The sequence below is a fragment of the Chiroxiphia lanceolata genome, chromosome 1 (genome assembly GCF_009829145.1).
Source record: "Chiroxiphia lanceolata isolate bChiLan1 chromosome 1, bChiLan1.pri, whole genome shotgun sequence".
Lineage (NCBI taxonomy): Eukaryota > Metazoa > Chordata > Aves > Passeriformes > Pipridae > Chiroxiphia > Chiroxiphia lanceolata.
The window spans coordinates 90099217-90121869 of NC_045637.1; the positions used below are offsets into that span (position 1 = coordinate 90099217).

The 22653-nt window shown below is 42.1% G+C and overlaps 1 protein-coding gene across 8 annotated transcripts in view; it reads left to right on the forward strand.

The window, feature by feature from the left end:
- The first annotated feature begins 347 nt into the window (after positions 1-347).
- The window catches only part of TMEM170B (transmembrane protein 170B), a 105454-nt gene continuing 83148 nt past the window's right edge, over positions 348-22653 (forward strand). For all 8 annotated transcript variants that reach the window (XR_004357261.1, XR_004357264.1, XR_004357265.1 and 5 more), the window contains exon 1: positions 348-410. The gene's annotated coding sequence lies outside the window, so the exon portion shown is untranslated. The remainder of the gene's footprint in view (positions 411-22653) is intronic.

A 22653-nucleotide genomic window follows, 5' to 3' on the forward strand; every position in this document is an offset into this window, starting at 1 on the left:
GTGCTTATTCTTGAGGAATAATATAAAATAAGTCACATGAGAAAAAAATTGCCATTGTCCCACTTGATATTCACCATTGTTCTGCGTAGAAGATAGCCATGTGAAAGAAAACTTGGGGGTATTTAGCCAACTAGATTTGCTAGAAAACATGCCCTGCATAATTTTTACCCACTGAAAATTTGATCCGAGTTTGGGTCATCAGTCAGATGTTAGATTGAAATGTAACACAACATTAGGGAGGGTCAGCAGAATATTGAGCTTTGTGTTTAAAATATTACCATCTATGTTCTGCATTAACTACATTAGCTGCTATATATGGCACTATGGCATGCCTTTTGCAACTGGTCTCAGTAACTCAGAAAACATTTTCCCTGAAACTTTCTGATGGGAGGGGAAAGGTAAAGAAATAGGTAAGTCCACTTTTGCTGTCTCTGGGCTTTATGACAGTATAGCTTTGTGGATGGTCATGGGGAGTGAGGATGGTGAGGTTCTGGGCAGCAATTGGTCACATGGACCATGGGAAGCCTGGAAAGACAATTGATCAATCTCTTTGTTCGAGTTTATCTGTCCCAGTGGTAATCTGGGTACCAGCAGGTATTTGATGGTTTATGGTAGACATGGGTTAGAAGCCACTGAAAGGGCTATAAATTTTCAGACCTGAGGAACAGGCTCCCCAGGGAAGTGGTCACAGCACCAAGCCTGATAGAGTTCAAGAAACATTTGGACAATGCTCTCAGGCACATGGTATGATTCTTGGGGTGTCCTGTGTAGGGCCAGGAATTGGACTCAATAATCCTTATGGGTCCCTTCCAACTCAGCATATTCTATCATTTGGTGATATTCTATGTAACTGGTAGAGGTTAGGGAGAAGCTTCTCCTTTGGGGAAGCTGCTAAGTTATTTGTATCTTAGCAAGGCAGCTGGTTTTACATGAATTAGAAGGATAAGTAGTTTTTTCAAATATGGTGGTTCCTATGTATTCCAGTTGTCAGGCTGGGTAGGGAAGCTCTGTCAGATGATGAAAGCACACTGTGAAAGAGATGTGGCAGTAACTTCTTACAATATCTCTATAGATACTGTATAGTTATTGCTGAGAATCAGGTCCTACAAGACCCTACCAATGCTGTCATTTGCTGAAGTCCATGTAAATGGAGGGTATGCTGTACCTTGCAGAATGGGAACCTGGGGGACCTGTCCTTTAAGTAGCAAAGGGCAAAAATCAGGGAACAGGGAGATCTGATGTCAAAAAATCTGAGACAAGCTCCAGAGAAGATTTTCAGCTGTGGTATTTTGCATCGTTTCCTACCACATTCTGGGAACCAGTAAAGATTTCTGAAGATATTTGCTTGATAGAACACCCTTTGCTTGTTTTAATTAGCTTGGTCTCATTTTTAATAGGCGCCAGCTGAAAATTTTGAGTGCGATTTTGCATGCATTTCAGTGTTAATGCAGAAAGATGGGCCTGACAGAGTTCAAGCTTGCATCCCAGTTATTGCAGGTGCAGTTCTGCCAATCTGGTCTGGTACAGCACAGAGGGAGCAGCAAGACCCAGCCAAATTAAACTGTGTGGATTGGCACTGTCTTTCGTGTTTCGCTTGAAAGACTTAAAACATATAAAAGCCATTTAGGTTTCCTTTTGCTCATCTCTGTTTGAAGCTGCTGAAGACTTCTGTTGAAAGCAAGTAAGTATTGCCTGTAGTGGATAGTTTTTCTATTAAGAGAGAGTTAAAACATGCCAGCAATCTTTGACTGATAACAAACAAACGAAGCTCTACTCATGTTCCCTCACACAGAGCCTTTAAGACTTATTGACATGCCTGAAGTTGAAAAAAGCCAAAAAATGAGCTGTGATAATGGCTTGTAAACACAGAGTGTGGCCACACCTTGTAGTGTCTGCAGCTTAAGTGAACTGATCTGCCAACCTAGAGCTGCCTCTAAATGCCAGGAAACAAATCACTGGTAATAAAACACAATGGCTGTTCTCCATCTGCAATCAATTTCTGTTTAACTAATGATGTTAAGTGGAAAATAGCCACAGTCATCTCTTATTAGGGTCTTGAATAAACAATGGCTGTAGCTCAAGTGCTTCATTAACAGGGAGGGAAGCAGCCAGCAGCTCCTTTTCCAGGTGTCTGTAGCTGCTAGGGTTTGCATAGCTGTGGGCAGGCAGACAAGCAGGCAGGCAGGCAGACAGACAGACAGACAGACAGACAGACAGGCACGGCCCACGTTACTGTCATCATCCTTTGTGTGATGAAAGGAAGTGTGCCTCTGTTTACTGCTCGGCTGGATAAGTAGGTGTGCTTGTAACCACAAGGTAAGCTCTGCAACCCAGTGAGGAGACTAAAACCTTCTGCTATTTGCAAATGGCTTTGGGCTCAACCATGAAAGGAGTCCAGTGGGGTCTGGGAGAAGTTCTGGGCCTTTGAGAGGAAATTACTGAGCTATGTTTATCTCTAAGCCCTCATACAGGAAGCCTGAGACAAGCCACTTTACACGTTTACTAGCTCCCCTTGAGCAGGCTTGGGATGCCACTGCTGGTGGCATTGCAGTCCCCTCGAGCAGGCCAGCTGCATATGGCTAGGATGCTTTTTCAGGTTCAGTAGCAGAGAGGTGCAAGATGTAATGTTGGTATCAGGGCCAAAGGCAAAAGTTTTCTAAAGCTGAAGTTGATGAGATGACTTTGATTTGTCTTGCCAAAAGCCATACACAGATAACACCTCTCAACTTTTCTAGGTTTAAGGTTATTCACTCCTTAAGTTAGTTTTTTGTGCTATCTATAAATTACAGAACCCAGCTCTCTTAAAGGGGAAATTCTGTGCTATGTATGCATACAGGGCTTGGCTGTTCCCTTACATCAAAATGCCATGCCAAATAAATAATCATGAGCATACGGAAATGTCATAAATGAGAGAAGGGAGAAAAAGAATAAAATTAAATAAGGCTCCTTAAAAATATTCTGGGAAATGAACAGACATGGTGAGCAAAGCCAGTATAATTTGTAGGCCGATGAGTGAATCTGTTCTTTAGTGACATTCTAATGCTGCCAATAAGGAATGCATATATTCATGGGACTTAAGTAGATGCTAGAGCCTCTTGCTTTAGTATTAAAGCAAATAAAGCTTTAAGATGCTTTCAGCGAGTCCCTTCACTTCTTCCTCGCTCTTTGTTAGTTTAAAGAAAAATAAAAAACAAACCAAAAAAAACAAAACAGAATAATTTCTAGAGAAAAATATTTATGTTCATTTGGGGCAGGCAACCCAAAGCCTTTCATTTGTTTTTGTTGTGAAAGGCAAATGTTTACCCTGGGTCTGAGCCCAGCCTGCAGGTGTGGTGACTGGTCCTGTCTCCCTGCATGTGCCGGCTCACGTGCGGGGCAGCTCTCAGGGTGGCCCTCAGGGTGTCCTGCCTTGCTGCAACTGTTTGCATTGCTGAGTGTGTTGTAGAGCCGTCTTTCTTGTGAAAATCTGAGTTTTTTCTGGCTTAGATTACATTAGAGAAACTGTGAAAGGAAGGCGCTTTTTGTTCTGGTTTTCTCTGTGTGCTTTTCAGATCTAATGGCTTCAGTCAGTTGAAAATTGAGAAAAGCAAAAGGGGTTTCTCCCTGGCTTCTCCCTGGTGTCTGAGTGCTTCTGACCATCAAAGCATTGGTTCCAAGTATTTAATGTTGGCCCTGATCTATTCCAGCCCTTTTGTATGTATCTGTATTTAGTTAGCTACTTTGGATACCCCATCTCCAATGGAATAGTAATGGTGCTTGTGCAATTGGGGTTTATATAAAATAGCCATCCAAAAAAATAGGCTATATATTGGTGCAAAGAGTGTTTACTTTGGTTGTTTTTTAGGTGAATCCTGGTGATCCTGATACACACTGTGGTAACCTCACACAACAGTGAAACAAAACAACTAGAGGCTGTCTTTAATTGGCCAAGGTGATATTAAAAAATGTTATGAGGAGTCACTGGAAGAGCCCAGCCCTTAAATACCAGGTTTCTCGACAGCTGATAACCAAGTCATCTAGATCTCTGCTCTCCCTTCTGCACTTATCCTTGCTAATTTGGTGGTACTTTCTCCAGTTGGTCAAGGATGCATAAATCTCTAACGTAAACTACAGCTAAATCTCTGTATCTCTGTTTCTCTTAACTCTCCAGTTGGCTGGAGGTTGAGATGTGCCTCACTTGCATTTTGTCATACTTGGAAAGGAGAGAGGATTAAGCTGGCTTTAAATGTGTACCTGGCTGCAGTCTAGGAGTTACTGGGTTGGATGCAAGCGTAAAACAGAGCAGGCTTAGGCTTTTTTCTACTCTTCGTTTTTTCTGTCAGCATCCCCTGAGGGCTGCTCTATTTTGCATGAGGATTATCAGGGGATGGACTTCGTGCTTATGAGTTGTCCCTGAGGCCTTACTGCTGCATTAAAGAACAGCAAATGCAGGAGCTGCTCCCAAGGCCAGGCTTCCCTTAGATAAACTGTAGTGAATGCTTGTTGATTATGTAGCTACTTGCACAGCACATGGGAAGCAAATGGAAAGAATACAAAACTTGCTATATAGCTTGTATATTTTCTGCCTCCACTGCTAAGTTAGTCTAAAGCTCTTTATTTTTTTCCTTAAAAATAAATAAATATAAAATCTAAGTACTTGGTATTTTCTTCAAGATCCATTACAAGATATTCCGTTTTTCTTACTGCTTCACTGGACACTATATCCAAATTTTTCTAAGGTGATTTTAATCTAAAGACCTGTGCACAACATCTCTGTAATTGGGTATATTTTAGGCAGTTGCTACTTCAGGCCTTTATCTTTCTGTATTTCAAAGGAGATGAAAACAAACCATTTCTGTCAACTGGAGGTAGAGGTTGTAGATGGAAAAATGAATGAAAGTATTATTCGTGGCATGAGATGTAATCCCCAAAATCCAGGCTGAGAGAACCGCTGCTCAGCTGAGACGAGTTTTAAAACCTTTAAGGCAACTTGCTTTCCTTGTAAACTAAGGAATTGGGTATAAATACGTTTTACTGCACCTTAAAGTACAAAACAAAACATATGGCTGAAAGGTACTGTGCTCTCTTGTTAACTCTCACCCTCTTTACAGGGACTTCTTCTAACTCCCTCAGTCTTAAGGTCCGGCTCTTAATACAGGTATTGATTGCAGTTTCCCCTCCCTCCTTGGCAAGGGGCCTCTCCCCTTTTTAGCCTTTGGTCAGAAGGCTACTGAAGCCTGATTCAGAACTTTCTGCTGATGCCAAACCTGTGATTAGGTATTGTCTGGAAACCCTACCCATTACACAGGGTGTATCTCTTCAGCTGAATACCAAGGATCTAGTGTGGAAGGTCAGGGCCTGGGGATGAGTTGCCGGACAAGTGTCACAGAGCAGCTCAGTTTACTGTAGTGCAAAGCACCAGAGAGTATGGAGAGAAAATCCAAGATGGCATGTTGGGAGAGGACATCCTCAGGAAGGGCATGTTGTGCTGTCTGCACAAACCAGGTGGATTGGCTTTGTTGTCTGAACTGCAGAACCAGATAAAGCACTGAGGGCTAAGTAAAAAAAAATGTATTTTTCTCTAAAAAGAAATAAAAATAATTGAATGTTGAAATTCTTGCAAAATGTGGGAGCTGGTGGGGCACTGTAGAAAACAGCATGTATTCTTGGTCTTGTACTCCAGAAAATGTATCATAAGCTGGCAGTGCTGGACAGTGGAAAGCTCATAAGGATAAAAATAGTAATGCTGTGTACTCTAAGGTGTTGCATGTTAAGAGGGTGGTGCTTCATTCAAATATAACTCTATTGGGGGTCATCTGAGCCTGCAGACTTGTTTCAGTTTGTTACTAACTTCTGTGTTTTGTTTCTGCTAAGATAAGCAGCTAAGAGGACAACAATTTAGTTATGCAGTTCTCCTGAATCCAAGTGTGAGGTGGATTGTGCACAGAGAGAAAAGTGTTGCCCTTGCCCCATTACCGTGCAGGCAGAGCTTAGTCATTTGTTTTTTGGAAGATGCTAATGCTAGGTACAAGTTACATTTCTCTGGGAAGGAAGGCTGAAATGTATCCTGCCTAGCCAAGATGCTGAGAGTGAGGTGTCTTCAGGGGCTTATTGAGTCTAACACCAGATTCCATTTACTGTGGAGACAAGAACCTAGGCTACTTGTCTTTGTTAGGTGAGGTTAGGATGCTAAAGCCCCAAATCCTTGGGTGCAGGGCTGGCTGGAGAAATAAAACCCTCTAGCATTTCCTTCTGTAAATCCCAAGTATGCAGTTGGATGATGTGGTGGGAAGGGATGTCTGCACGGGCGGACACCGAGACAAATGTGATTGCCCCATTTCCACTGATTGAGGATGGAGTGATCCTGTTCCTCTCTTTGGTGGACTATGAGATGTGTACATCACTCCTGCTGGGCACCACTGCAAGGCAGAGACTTCCCTTCCATCACAGTGACTTGGCATTTTGAGCAAGGTGCAGGGAGATGGTTTTGGTCAGTTTCTGAGAGTAAGAAAAAAGCTGTATCTGAATCCTGCTGTCTCTTACCAGGCACACTCCAGATGCAAGCAAGCCAAGGTTCCTCATTTGACCTCAATTTATACCTTCCTAGAGAGAAATGAGGAGGCTCTGCAACTGAGAGTCCTGAGTAGAAGAAGGTAAAGTCTGCCACAAACATTTCTCTACCCATAGTAGCAGGAGAGAAGGGAAGGTTTCTGCTTAGTGGAAGAAAGAGAGTGAGTGCAGCTAAAACCTTGCTAAGCATAGGAAGATACTTGCTACCTTTCAGCTCCTGCTTAGTCCCTGTGATTTGGCACCAATCCATTCTGCCCACACAATTTCTTCAGTGGGACTTGGCTTTGCAAAAAGCTCCTTAATCCAACACAGAAAGGTTTAATGCAATTGCATCCAGAACAGTCCTATTTCACTTGATTTAAATGAGAAAGTTAAATCTCAGTCTAGACAGAGCGCTCTCTAGCTCCTGTGAATCTTGCACCCTGCAAGCTGTATCATCTATGAGTATGTTTCTCATTTTCCAGACGAGCCCAGGGGATCTGCACCCCCACTCCATAAAATTCCTGTCTGTGCTAAATTGCCTCGTAGTCCTGATTTATACCTCAATAAAACACATCACGAGAAGGAGAAAATGTTTAATTGTATAACTGACATACTTAGGCAGGACATGTTTTTGGTGGTTATTTATGCACTTATCTTTAAAAGGGGTATAAAGAGCCATGACTCATTTATAGTGGAAACAGCAAAGGGTGAGGAAAACAATGTGGTGAAAGGGCAAGGATTAAACCCTAAACTAGTATGGCTTCTGGAAAAGGACCTCTGTTAAAAGATTCATGGAAAAACATGAAGAGATGAGGTTGGATTTGAGATCTTAAGGTATTTCAAGAAAACTCTGAGATTCTTCCTGTCCTTTATCAAACGAAACCAGAAAAAAACTTTACATTGGGGCTGTTTGATGCTGGAAGTTGGAAAGTGTTTCTTTTTTTCAAAACAGTAACAAGTAGAAAAAAATCTTTTATGTTTCTAGTGGAATCATCAGTTCCAAGTCCTTATTTGATTTCTTTCAGCGAGACCCCTTTCAAAATGGCACAGTTGTTTTCTTTTAAAATAGTTTTCTCAAGAATTAATACAATGCTAGAGACTGGGACAGGTATGCAAGCCTTCCTTTAGGTTTCTGCTGCTAAGTTTCTATTGGCAACCATGTCCTACTGACAAAGCACCCTGAGAGCACCTTAAACGAGTGTTCAAGCAGCACATACAAGGTGAGACAACTCCAGGATGATTAGAAATCGGTTCATTACTGGGAGACCAGCATGTTTTACTTAATTACATCATAAATGTGCTTCCTTATCTTTCCTATCGCCTGTGTAAGAATGTAGTTTCTACAACTGTTCTTTGGGTGTCAAAGCTAAGGAGCAAAGTTAAGATTGTAGTTCAAATCCAATTTGGTATCATTACTGATAAGATGTTTATAATGGCATGGAGTTTGCACTTTGTTCTGCATGATGTAGTTCTTGCCTCAAGGGCCATCTAGACTTCAAATGCTGAAGAGCAGGTGTGTGGTAATGCATAGACATGCCATATGTTTGTGTGTTAGTCAGGCTGACAAAAAGAAGAAATAGTTCATTAAATGTATAGGTCAGCAGCATTCTTAACCTCCTTGTCTTTCACTGTCTAAACCCTGAGCCTACTTGCCTTACCTGTGGCATTGCCCTCTGCAGGGAAACTTGGCTGCTATGGTGCCAGGGACTAGCAAATGGGGAGTGTGAAGTCAGGAACCTGTGCAGGTTTCAGAGTGGTGGGGTACAAGGCCTCCTAAAATGTCTTATACTGTCCATAGGAGATGCTGAATTTTTCCTGCTGACATCTAGAAATATCCCTTATATATGAGAAATGACCAGTGTGATCTTCAAAAGTTCACCTCTGATGGCAGCATGGACCAAGTTGTTCATGTCTTTGTACTTATGTGCTGCACCCTAATAGGCTGTACCAATCCCCTGAGACATTGTTTGCTAGAGATAAGCCTTTCCCTTCTTTCCCAGAGAAAATCCTCCTGGCAATACGTTCAGTGTAAATCCATTTACTACCAAGACTTGCAGCATTATCCCTACCCAGGATACCAGGTCTTGCTAACTTTGATGCTATGACATGCTGCAAGCAAGCTGAACAAGGAGCACTCTGCCTGGCTTCTGGACAATGCGGGTGTTCAGTCAGCTGCTTAGAAAGAGAGTATTTTCTTGCGGAACTGAAAAGAAAGGCAGCTACGCTTCTATTAAAACAGCTTTTGACTTTGTAGAAAGTGAAACTTACCATTATCCAGTGTTTTTGGCTTCCACCTACAGTATGTTAATTGAAGGAACACAGGAGCTTTGTGCATCAATGATGGTTATCTCCATAGGAAATCCAGCATTGTGGTTACACTGGCTGGTTTTTTGCCTTTCCCAATTGTAGAACTTCTTTTCACTTGCAGGATATCCTTGTTCCAAATATTTCTTCACAGACCCAAGTACTTTTTTTCCCTCCTCTGAAAGAAAAGGTCAATGAAATAGAGATAAGCAAAGGATGAAAATGTCTTTCCATTTAATTTTTGTCCTGCCAATTCAAACAGTTCTATTCCACACAGGGTTTCCCTACATGCCTCTCCTGATGGTACACAAGACTGTCCTCAGGAAAAAGCTCTGATTCTCTCCAAAATTTGATTAAATAACTTTGCCACTGTCAGCAGTATGTGTTTTTAATCAATGGCATGACTTTCTTTATATCCCTGTTAGGGTCTAAGGAATTTTGGTAGGTATCATAAACTGATATATGCTGTATGGTTGCACTTCACTGCTCCCAATGCATTTATCAGGGAGGCTGATATCCAGAGCTGTTCAATAGCTCTGGAATGCTTATTTTAGCAGTTCCTTCATCTGCATATCTGTGGCCTATGTTCCAGCTTTGTGCTGGGGAAACAAAAGTACGAACAGACCTCATCTGGGGTAAAATCATCTACTTTGTAGGCTTCACTAAATAACCTTTGAGAGAAATGCAGCTGGTAAATCAAAGCACAACCAAATCACATTTTTGGTTTGAAAATATAATACTTTATGAGTTTGAATAGCTCAGCCTTTTAAAAAATATTTTTGTTACTGTTCTTGTCGGGACAGTGTCTAGAGCCAGACCAGCATATGGATTATGCAAATCTAAACCAAAGAGTTGATCTCTACACTAAAGATCATTAATCTAGCTTTAAAATGAGCAGTCATGCTTTCAAAGGTCATTTTGGTTTGTTTTTTAAACCTGCTTGTTGTCTTGATAACATAAACAAAACATTGCTGAGGCCCCACCCTTATTCTGATAAGGGATACAGAAACCATCATCATGCATGGAATTTGCCTCCTAAGCATTAGGTGTGTGGGTCACTGTGCACTGATGATGAGTTCCTCAATGTGAATTTTCTGAGACACTTCATGTGTCAAAGACCGACTTGAACTACATGGAAAAACCCCACCAAATGACTCATGGGAGTTGTCAGGAAATAGCTGAGCAAGCTTGTGAGAAAACTGTGAATTAAAGGAATATGCAAAGAGTTTATGCCATGCATGAGGGTGTGAAGTTTTAAATGGGCTTAGGGTACGGCTGCAGTAAGCCATAACGTAATCCTTCTAGCACGCAGGATGAGCTAGAGGTTGAGTAGAGTTACTTGGCTTTGGGATCTTTTCTGTTTGCCAGGAGAGTCAATCTGAAGGAAACCTTGGAAACAGAGCACACTTACTTTTTCTTTTTTCAAGAGCTTGGTAACTTTCACTACTTGTACTTCTAAATCCAGAAAAGTGGTTGTCACAAATGACTCTTTCTCTTGGCTTGTCGGGGGGGGGTCTCTGAGGTGTGACAGTGGCTCCTGCATTTCAAAATGCTTTCACTATTCTCTTGGTAGCATGACTTCCTTCCTGCCCTAAATTCTTCTAGACAACATTTATGCTTTGTCCAAAATTATGGAAGACATGACTGCACAAAATGACTGCTGCCTTAAAGTATCATGGCACTAACAGCTGGCCCCACTCCCAATCAAAATAGATTTATAACAAAGGCCCTGAGTAAGCTGTAGTGTCCTTCAGCTGACAGCGAGACTGCTGGTAAAGGTTGCACAGCAGTCTCCTTTCTCTGCTCCTACAAATGAGGAAAACTGATGTCCTGGCAAAGTCTTTTCCTGTCTGTCTGGGTCTTAAGCACAGAAGCAGCAGTTCCCAGGGAAAAAAAGAGAAATTATATTTTTGTGTGCAAATACCAGCTGGCTGCTGTTTGTATTTTTTGTTGTTTATTCCCCCATTCTTTATGCCCCCCGACTTCTACAAGCTTTTTAACATGTTAGACCCAATTGCTTACTCCTCATCCAACCTGCAGAGGGTTTAAAGAACATGATCAAAAAACCTGTACATCAAGTATGTTAAGTGTCCTGGGGATGAAAGGGACAGAAGTGACTTGTTGTCCCAAGCCCAGTGTATTTAGCTCAGTATGCATTTGGAACTGTGATCGGACATGGGCCAAAGAGTTTGGCCGGGTGAGAGACAACTTCAGTGGGACTCTTCATGAAAGCAGTATGTACTGCCTAGCTGCAGGACCACTGGTTTTGGCTTCACTTAGTTCATCTCTCTCTGGACTGTGTTTTGTAGTACCTTTAGTGATAACTTTTGCTCTTCTCTTCCCCTTCTTCAGCCCCTGTAGTGTGACCCAATGCACTGCTTGCGGCCCCTCCCCTTGGAGCAGAGGGCAGGAACCTTACTTCCTTCTCTGTCTTCCTACCTGGCAAACATTTTTTCTGCAAGGTGTGACCTTGAGGAAGGGCAATTTGTGCCTGTGTTGTCTCCCTTCAGGGGAATGATGGTCAAACAGCTTGTGCAGGGTTTCTTGTTCCTGCTGAATTGTCATCTCTCCTATGACTTGGAATCCAAACAAGAGTAAAGCTAAGGGCTTTAAGTAAGAGTGAAGTCTGTTGACATGTTATTTCATCTGTTGTTATGGGGGTTTTGCCCAAGAGTAAGGCATGAAGCCTGCTTGTGGAGTGCCTAGAGCATTCATCACTTTGTTACTTCAGAGACTCTTGGAGTTGCATTACTTGCCATCATGTTAGGCAGCAGTAACCTCATGCTAGATCCCACGAAGCAAGGGCTGCTGGATGATACTTGAGCTTTCAGCCAGTGCTTGACTTCATTGCTTAGGCAACCAAATAGCACTCCAGAGTTAAAATGGGCTTTCTCAAATGAGTGCTTTGGGATCATTACCCTAATATTTCAGTTAATACCTTCATTCATTCACAGTTTGAGGCACACAGAAAACATTTGTTTTGACCAAATGGTACCAAGAGCAAAACTACCCTTCTGTGATCCATGTGGTTTACCGGGGTAAATCATAGTACTAAAAATGATGGAAAGACAGATCCAATTAAAATCCTTTTTTAAATAAAAGCACTACAGAAATTCTTGTCAAAGGCAAACATAAAATCTTAGGCTCCCCTCCTCTAAAGAAGGAGAACATTGTACTGAGAGGGCTAACTGCTGCTCTATATACTGCATGATTTTACTTTGCACCCTTTCATAGCAGTGAGCAAAGAAAGACACAACCCATGTGCCTACCAGATCTGCCATAAGGCATTTTCCCCCCTCTCTCTTGCTTCATAATGAACAAATGCTCTGTGCCTTTGCTTTACAGATTACTTCTTGACACTGAATTCTCCTTTTATTTGGTATGTTATTTACACCAGCATATTTCAAATGTTGTTCTTTCAAGTATGAATGAAGTGCTACAGGAAGGTATTGGTTTCTAATTAGGAGGGCAGTGTGAGGAACAGGCTACAGAAACAGTCCTTGTGACATGAGCAAGTAACAGTGAGAGAACAAGCAAGGGTATGAGGACCTGAAGTGACTTGTAATGGTGGCTTTGGCAATAGAGTCCACATTTGCTGCATCACAGGAGAGTCTCATCTTTGACAACTCTTGATATCAGGATTCCAGCTACTGTCACTTGTAGCTGGAAATAGCCATCTAATGTGCTCTGTTCACAGGGTAATGGGTCAGAAGAATTCTTCCTGCTAGATGAGGAAATGCAGAGGAAGTGTTAGTAGGTAGGAGTGAAGAGAACTGGGAGAAGTTGGCTAAGTGCCAAGGGATAGACCATAGAATCAAAAAAGGGTTTGGATTTGAAGGGACCTTTAAAGATCATCTAGTTCCAACACCCCTGCTATGGGCAGGGACACCTTCCACTAGATGGCTGAGGCATAAACCTTGATTAATGTATGTTTGGTTTTGCTGTTCAGAAAGTGCATGGGAGCTGAGAGATTGCAGAGGTGCATTTAATTTGAACTACAGAGAATGCACCCTGATTCCTGAATAACCTGCAGTGAGAATTGCCTGATGCTTCTTGCTTGGAAGATCTGCCTGAAGGTGTTCACAAGTCTTCCAGGCTTTGACCAGGTGGTCTGATGGCTTTCAGATCAAACCACAGGCATTGATCCTGTAACCAGTCCCAGTTCCTGGAACAAGAGCCACTTCTGATGTGGCTGCATGAGACAGGTCTGAACTGCAACTTTACCTCCACACTTAGACCATAAATACCTCTCAAGCTATTGAGCAATATGGAGAGTGACTGGTTGAAGAGCACTGCCCCAGAGGTCACCCTCCTTCAGGGCTGCATTTCCTTTCTCACCAACAGGCTGCAAACCTGCTGGAAGCCATCTGCCTCACCTTTTGTGAGGAGGACTGTAAGGGGAATAATGATGGGTTACTGCACTATCTCTAGTAAAGAGATGTAAAAGTTGCTCAAAGAGCCCATTTCACGAGAGAAAATCTGTTGTTTCGGTATGTTTATTATAAAATATTAAGAAAGTAATATTAGAAGCAACATATTAATGCTGTTCTGTGGTTTTTGATTATACTAACGGTACTTTCAAAAGTGAATAAATGCCAAAGTCAAGGTCATCTGTATGAGCTTTACTTGAGTTTAAGTTCATAGAATAATAAAAGTTTTCTTCTTGTCACTCAGTGTAGTCAGTCTCTGTTTCCTTTTCACACTGCAAGGCTCCATGCATTATCTGGTATATATTGCATGTCCCCTTCAGACCTGAACCTACATAGTTATTTTTATGTTTGGCTGTTGGGTAGTGCTGCTGTTGCAGATGTCCATGCAATGTTTTTCTTCCTAGTGATGAGAGGCAGCTTTTTGGAAGGAGCAGAGAAGCACAGAAAGTTAACTCATCACCATCCAGGGCAGGATGTGCTTCACCTGCCATCAGGCATCTCATCTGAGCCACCTCTCAATGGATAAGGAAAGACATGTCTAAAACCTCTTTCAGCTGAAGTATGCTACTTTTAATTTAAAACATGCTTTTTATATCAAAATTTAGATACCCGTGTTCTTAAATAGTTTTGTTTTGTGAAACAATAAAGCCAAATGTTTGAATTTTTGATGATACTTGCTGAGAATTATTTTCTGACTTTGACCCAACTTTGCTTGCAGCTTGTTATACTGAAAATCAGATTTATTTAAGGTCAAAACGAACTGTGAAATTGAGGAAAAAATCCCAAACCATTATTACTTGTATGTGATGGTTTTTTAGGCTACTTGATTAATTTAAGTATAGCCCTGTGCTTTTGGATCTTGTTGTATGTACTTACGGTCCTAGCACAGTAGGCCAAAAATGTTTCAGAGTAATTAATTGGAAGTAGATGAAGTATCTATTTTCAAAGCCTGGCGTTAAACAAGGTAATGGGCATTTTGCAGGAACTGTGCAAATGTTATGGATGCAATCTGACACTATGGAAACTTTTTTTGGTACAAGAGCCCATGACTTTTCTTTCAACGTTTTTCACTACTTCAGCAGCACATTATGACATTTTACAATAAGTAAAGCAGAGGTCTTCCAGACCTCTACTTTCTAGGGCATAGTCTCTGACTATTGCTTAAAATATTGGCACTGAGATGGGTGGGGGATTTATGGAAAAACAGTATGTGACAAAAGGCATATGGGTAAGGACTAAAGCTAAGAAATACGGAGGCTATTTGTGCAGTCTGGACTCAGAGTACTTGACTTTGTAGCTATTTGTAATAATTTTACTTGTAATAATTTTTGATGCTGGGGTGCTGGACTGAGATGTGGCATGGAGGATTGATCTGTGTGCACATATACATGTGTACGTGTATGTATATATGCATATTTAAAGCATATATACTGGTATGAAACCCATGCTGGGTTATTCTTCTGACCTTTATTTTGTCTGTGTGGAGACAACTGAGGGAGTGGGGACCTAGACCTTCTCAGCCTTCCTGAGAGGTATGAGCCAGAAGGCTGATGCAGGACCCTGCAGTACCAGCTGAACGTGGCATGCATGATGCTACTTGGGTTGATAGGGGAGCTTCACTTGGACAAGGGAGAAGAGCAGTTTCGGTGGCTGTCTGTGTTATTGAGCTGTATTAATTCACAAAAAAACCAGTGGGCTGCACGTATGCTGCTGATGGCAGATGTTGGTTCTGGCATGACAGGTTGTAGCAGGATGGTAACTGCCTCGCCTGAGGTTAGCAAGAGGAAGAAAACAAAACCCAAGATTAATTTTTCTAGCCTTTTGCTCCTGGAGGTGGATGAAATTTGTTTGTATTTCCATGTCAGATGGTCATGGGGATGTCGCAGCTTTACTCCATGTGGCACAGCAAATGCTGCTGACACACTGTTGACAGCGTGCTCTGTAGCTCCTGGGTTGAGCTCTGTCAGCTCCCTGAGCAAACTGTGCCAGGGCTGTTTTTAAGTAATGCTAGTTCACTGCTCAGGAAAAAAACAAGCTGGGCTAAGTCTTGGGAGTGTGCAGCTTTTTTCCCATCTGTTCCAGAGTAGTAGGGAAATGTTGGAAATTCTGCATGGGCAAATGTAACAGATGGATGCAAGGTCTTATATACACTTCTGTACTTCACAGTTTTGTGAACTTTCAAGTATAAGGTGTTGGTTTTGGGCCTCTGTCAACATATTTGCAAGTTGGGAACAATGATAGATTGATAGGTGTCCCAGTTTTTGCTGGGATAATGTTAATTTTCTTCCTAGTATCTGGTACAGTGCCGTATTTTTGGATTTAGTATGAGAATAATGTTGATAACACACTGTAGTTAGTGCTTACCCTAAGTAAGAACTTTCCAGTTTCCCATGCTCTGCCAGCAAAGAGGTGCACAAGAAGCTGGGAGGGAGCATAGCCAGGACAGCTGACCCAAACTGGCCAAAGGGATATTCCAAACAATAGAACATCCTGCTCTGTATATGAACTAGGGGAGTTGCCCAGGAGGGGCCAATTGCTGCTTGGAGACGGGCTGGGTATCAGTCAGCAGGTCGTGAACAGCTGTGCTGTGCACCACTTGTCTTTCTTGGGTTTTATTTTTTTTCTCTTTTGTTTGTCTCTTTTTTGTTACAATTATTTTTTTATTATTATTATTTTATTTCAAGTATTAAACCTAACTCACAGTTTTGGGTTTTTTTTCCAATTCTCTTCCCCATCCCACTGTGGGAGTGGCAGGGTATGTGAGTGAGAGGCTGGTGGTATTTATTGACTGGTTGGGTTTAAAGCACCACAATTGGGATCATACACTGCACCAGTAAGCACTCCGTGCACCACACCATGCCACTTTCACATCACACTTTGGGAGGTACAAACTGGTAGTGGAAAAGCTGTAGGCATGCCTAGTTGCCAGGGTTCAAACCCATATCCTTGCTGAATGAGTTGCCTAGGGAAGATTGTTACACCCATACCTGTACTTGCTCCTGGGCAAAATCTACAGACTTACCTTATCCCACCCACAGTGCTGTGAGCATGGTGTTTGCCACCCACCGAGTCTTTAAGTATGCATGGGGGTAGGAGGAGTTAAGTGTCATGAAACGGGGTAATAAAGAGACTAATGAACAGCAAGCAGAGCAGACATGAGTTAATGTAAAAGTAGAGTAAGTACAGTAGTTAAAAGCTAAGGAAAAATAAGCTTGGCTGTCCTGTTGGAAGTGCATGTATCAGCAGGAGTCTGCATGTTCTAATTTAGGTGAAGAATTAGTCATAGGCAGCAGAGCAGAGCCTTAGAGGGTGCAATAATCTGCCTCCTGGTGGCCCCACTCTTCCTATCAGCATGACAGGAGCCCCCCTGGTGCCTGATGGGGGGCAGATAGTCATCAGCCCATATCCTTCTCCAGTCTCTGGCTCACAAACTCAATTTATCAGGGACCAGTTTGGTCCAGGCAATAAACAAGCAAGAAAGGTTGAGGTGCCAGTGGAGAGGAGCTGCAGGCACTTGTCAGGGTCTGTGTGGGCAGCTGTTAGGAGGATGATGTTCCATGCCGTGCAAGCTCGTGTATTTGGAAGGGGGATGGGAACAGTTTGAGTGGCACCAGTGGCATAGGGCCAGGATCCTTGAGGAAGTCATTGTCACAGACTGCTCTTGCCTGTGAACATAACCCAGAAGGGCAGCTGTGATCCTCTTCCTGACTGTACACGAGTTTGCACTTGCTGTATGCTGTGCCAGAGGCAGGAGAAAAGGTCACAGGTCAGTAGCTCAGTTTGGCTTCAAAGCTGATGGTATAAAGACGTGCCTTTTACCACCCACTCACTCCCTCAGTTAATGATTATGAATAATCCATTCTGCAAGACAAGCATAAAACATTTAAATTTACACACACAGCCCTCCTGAGTTTGAAACATAACTTGCCATTCCTCTCAGGTCTGGTTGCAGCAGCAGATGATGATGTTGCCATGCTGGTGTGCCCAGCCCCTCTGCCAGAAGCTGCTGCCACTGTGGCAGAGGTGACAAGAGAAGCAACATCCTTCCCTCAGTAGAAGGCAGCCTGCAGCCTCGCATGCTAACACCAGCTGAGGTCAGCGCCAGTGTGAGGGGGGACGCTAGGCTCTGATGTGTGTGGCTGAGACATGCTTCAAATATTTCTATTGTAGCAGTAGTAGCTGAAGTTTATCCAGCCCTTGGCAGGTCAAGAAGCAGCTTTCGGCCCATAGGGATTGCAAATTGCTTCTGACCTTGCCTGTTCTACTTCAGCAGTTTTATATTATGGGAGGTAAAGTAATTGCTACGCAGACCTCTTCCCCAGCTCCGAGGCACACATTTTATCATCCCTGCTCAGAAAGCATTAGGGGATATCACTGAGATCCAGACCCTCATCCTGCCTTAGAAGCTTTATGTTCTTGAACTCCTGTGGTTCGTTCTCTTGGTCCATTTACTTCCCATATTACAAATTTACTTCTTCCCAATTCCTGTTTTTATTTGTTTTCTCTCACTTTCTTGGGATTTCTTGGCTCCCTAAGTTTATATTCTAAACAAAGCCTGTAAGAAAAATTAGTAAAACCACAGCAGAGCTTCCAAGTTTGAAATTTATCATGGTTTTCTATGAGTAATTGGCAATTGCATTGCTTCAAGAACTATTTTTATAATTGGCATTGAAAGCTTATGACAACATGCATGTCTTCTTTGGCAATGATGCATCATTGAATCAGTAGTTATAAAATGTCACTCAACCTGGAGGAGGAAAAATAATCTAGTTAAATAGTTTGGTTATAAGATGCTGGAGTGTTTAGTGGTTTGGTCTAATATGAACTTTCTATGGGAAAGAGCATAAAATTAGAACTATAAAGAAATGTAGAAAGTACCATAGTTGGTGGGATAATGATTAATCTCATCACTTGACTAATTGAAGTTTTAAAATGTTTGAGATATATATATGTAGTATATTCCCTTCACCATGTGAGGTGAACTGGGAACCTCATAATGGCTCTCCTGGTTTTGCACTGTGCCAGTGAGGACTTGCCCTGTGACTCTGGCCTGAGCACTATGGCACAGGTGGATCAAGAGCCTACACTTGCAGACAGTTAATATGAAGAGCTGAAAGCAAACCAGACGAGTAGTCCCTCCTTCTCCTTTCCCTGCAAGACTTTACAACTAGGTGGTCTAAGTATGTTCACAAGAGTTGAGGCATGAGTGATCAAGTGAGACACTGGAATGGAATTAAGCATTGGTTTCCATGCATCGCAGCTGAGCTATAGGGTACAAAGAGAACCACAACCTCCTCCAGTTTTGCTTTATGCAAACCTGTGAGTAATTACTTTAGTACTCTGCTGAACTGGGCCTCTTAGAGAAACTAGGCAAATGAAGTCTGAAGTCTGTGGATCCCTTCTAAATCTGAACTTGAGCATGACAGCGGGTCATGCAGCTGTAGTTCTGTTAGCCAAGATGTTTGTCACCCCTGCTTAGAGCATGGTGCTAATAACACCAAGATTGTGTATTTGATTCCTGTATGGGCGATACACTGAAGAGTTAGACTTGATGATCCTTGTGTTTCCTTTCCAACTCAAAATATTCTGTGAAGCCTGTGAAATTAAATTAATATTCTGTGAAAAATGCCTGCCATGGTGACAGGATATGTTATACAAAGTAGACAAGGGGCTTGCCCAGCAAAGTCCATCTCACAAACACTGTGTTGCAGTGGAGTAGCTGCCTTTGACCAAATGCTCTTATACTTGCAGGCTGGCAGAAGTATTCTGGTTCCCTCCACTACTGTGAATCATTTTCCATGTGAGGTTGAGACTTGCTGGGTTATCTGAAAAACTGTAACATTAACGGAAGGGGCTTCCATCCAAGATGACAGAAGTTTATTAGTGATGTGTCTCATGAGATGAATGACTACTAATGAAGTCAATTACAGTTTGAGTTGTCAGGACAGTAATTGCAAACGAAAGGACCGGTTTGGACTCTCACATGTTCAAAAAAAATAAAAAAATCCCAAGCATACCTTTTTATTGAAACCAAATGTGTTCATGTGAAAGGCAGGAGTTACTTAAGAAAGATACATATTTAAATGTGCATAGTTAAGTGTCAGTTGTCAACTACTCATTTGAAGCCCTATAAATAGTACCTCATTCATTTTTATGTTATGACGTGCATATGACATTTGGAGGTTAACTTGGGTATGCTTTCCTCTAAGTACCAATCCAGTTCTGCATCAGGAATATCAGTTCATTTCCTTTCATGCTTATTTTCTCTTGGCTTTGCTTGCAGCACTATCAACTAATCAGAATTTGAAATTTTGCCAAGGGGTAATTGTTTTCAGTGTTGGAATAAATACAAATACACCACTGGTGACATTTTTGTCATTCATTTTCACTCTGTGTTTTTGGCTTTGTGGTTTTTTTTTTCTTTCCCTAATCACAGCGAGTTACATCCCTAGATAAGTATCTCCTTAGCATACAAGTTAGATGGTCATCCAAGCCCAAATGTATATGTTGGTTTTGCTGTCATAAAGAAGGGCATACCACTTGGCAGCAAATGCTTCTCCAAGTTCAGAAAACCTCTGACATAAATGTGTGTGTGTCTATATATATATATATATATATACACACGCATACGTAAGGGGGTTTTGGTTAGTGATTTTTTTTTTTCTAAAGTTCTGGAAACTATTTCCCTTAAACTCCAACAATAATGAAAAACACTTGTTTGTAGCAAGGTCTGTGTTGTTGCATGGGATGCTTGCCTGGAATTTGCTGACTTGGGGGTCAGATGAGCTCAGGACACAGACGAGGAGGTGAGTGTGGGGTGGCAGGCAAGGCAAATACCCACTAGCAGGCAAGCAGGGCTGCCAGCACCATAATGAAATGTGGTGTGTGAGGTGGCTTACCAGCCTATGCAAATAACCCTGATATTCAGAGTTTTCTCATTTGCAAAAGCAGCTCTTAAGACTTTCATGCTCCAGCAGCTCTGCTGCAGAGTGTACCACCTCTAGGAGAAGGTATGAGGAACTTATACCCAACCTTGACTTGGGCCTGCTCCAGGAGAATTCAGCTCATGAGAGCCCAGGCTATGGTTCAGAGTGGAGCTGAGACTGTTCTCGCCCACAGTGGTGCGAATCTGTTGTCATTAAGTGAGTTGGATAATCAAACCAGAACGTTTCCCTTGCCAGATCAATAACTCTAAAATGTAGTCTTAATGGCTCAGTCCAGTGGTGTGCCACACAGCTCTGACAAGGAGTTGTCTGTCCTCTGCTCCTCCTGTGAGAAAGAGCATGCCTTGCCCCTGAGGTGTTCAGGACCACACACAACCACACTGTTTCTAGCAGGAATAAGAGCTGCTGTACCTGTTGCTCTGATCTCTGGGCCATTTGGACAGTAAATTGCCTGTGGAAGAGTAATTTCTTGCTTTGTAGCTACAGATAGACCTGATAATTGATGATTTTGGTTCATTGCAGTGTAGTTGTGCAGAACTAATCTGGGCAGCACCTTGAACACAGTGTCATGTCTTCACTGCAAGTAGTTCAGTTGAGGAAAAAGTCACTTACTGGAGCACGGTGAAGAGCTGTGGTTTCACTCTTCCAGAGATCTGTCTTTGGAAACTATGTGTTCAGTTGCAGTGGAAACTGATTTCAAAGGGAAAAAGTCAGTAACAAATGAATAGGAAGGATGGCATTGGATTTGCTTAGCTTAGCTGACCTGGTTGTATCCATAAAAATGTATGGTTGCCCTTACATGTAACAAATGGGAAGCAGGTCTAAAATACCATTTAGCAATTCTTCCCTGACTTGGTGCCCTGGTTTTGTGGGAACCGTCTTCCTTAAGGAGTGAATCCCACTTCTCGTGCCAGCTCTGTCAAATCTGGCAGCAGATTCAAACCTTGGGAGAGAGGACATAGATTTGCCTTTCATCAGGTGGCACATTTTTCAAATGTGCTAAGTGATTAACACCGGACAAGACTGGGAATTGTAACCTTCTGGTGGCCCTGGTAGTGCTCAGATGCACACAGGGGCAATCAGAAAGCAGTTTCAGTATATCTGCTTCAGTCTGCCAGCTGTTACAAACCCATAGTTGCATATTATCTTGCCTTTTTTTTTTTTTTGGTTGGTCAGATGACAGAGGAGGAGACTGTACATTCGAAGGAGTTTTATGAGAGGTCATTTTTTTCTAGTGGCACTGGAACGTGCTTTTCTAAGCGTGGAAACTACGGAGGTCAGAGGAGTCTCTTCCTGCTTTTGCAATAGCAATAAGTTTCAGTTTACAAAACAGTTTCCCCGGGACACGAACACAAGGCATTTGACAGCCTTGTTAGAGATAAGTTGTTTGGGAATATTTTTTTTCCAGATCACTTTTATGACAGTTATAAGAACACTCAAACAAGAAAAAAATCAATATATTTTGAAGTGCTCAAAGCTTAAAAAAAAAAAAAAATCAATGGGGGAAAGAAGGGCTAGGTGTGTTTTGTTTTTTGTCCATCTAGATTTTTCTTTAAAATAATTCTCTCAAAGCCTCAAATATTTTCTCCCACATAGAAGAGTTATTTTTAGTCCAGTTTATTATTATTCAGTAGTAATTATTATTCAGTAGTAAAGCAGTATCTTCCATGATAGATAACTTTGAGAATGCTCTTTGAGAAGGGAAGGAAATTTGACCCAGTCAGTTTCTTAGTGGAACAACTAAGAGCCCTTTCCAACATGAGGAACAGGACATGTTTCCCCCAGACACCTGTGAAGATGTACATTCGTAAGGTAGAGCATCTTTGACATCTCCTGTGATGGACGTGAGGCTTTTCAAGTAGGCTACAAGCACCTACAGGGTTTTCCAAGAGCATGGGGTCACCAAGTAGGACTGAAATCATTCACCCTCCTTACCCACTGCTTGTCCCACAGCCACCAGTAATGCTGTGTGGCCCATAGGGCTGCTGGCACTGCCAGTAAATGAGCTTGTAAATAATCTGGACAAGATCCTGGGAGAGAGGATTTGTCTGATGGGGTGGGAAGTGGTAGAGGTTGACCTACTCTTCTGTTCTACCTCCTGTAGGATTTTATTTCAAGAACTCTCCTCTCTGTTTCTTTGCTTTGGTGCTTTATTCTACTCTGTTTTCCTCCTTCAAAGTTTTATTGTTCCTATTTTTACACCCCCCTTCCCACCCACTCCCCACTTTCTGCTGCTTTTATATTTTGATAGCCAATGTTGAGAACAGTCACAGCATTTGCTAAGAACAGAGCCTGAGCAAATAGGTTTGATAGCTTTACTGTTATCAAGGGCAGCTTTATTATTCATTTGTTCCATTGAAATTTTTAAATTTCCAACAAAAAGTTTTGGAGGATTATCTCAGAAGTGGGAGCATGGCAGTAGAGCTGCTGGGGAAGTCCCAAAG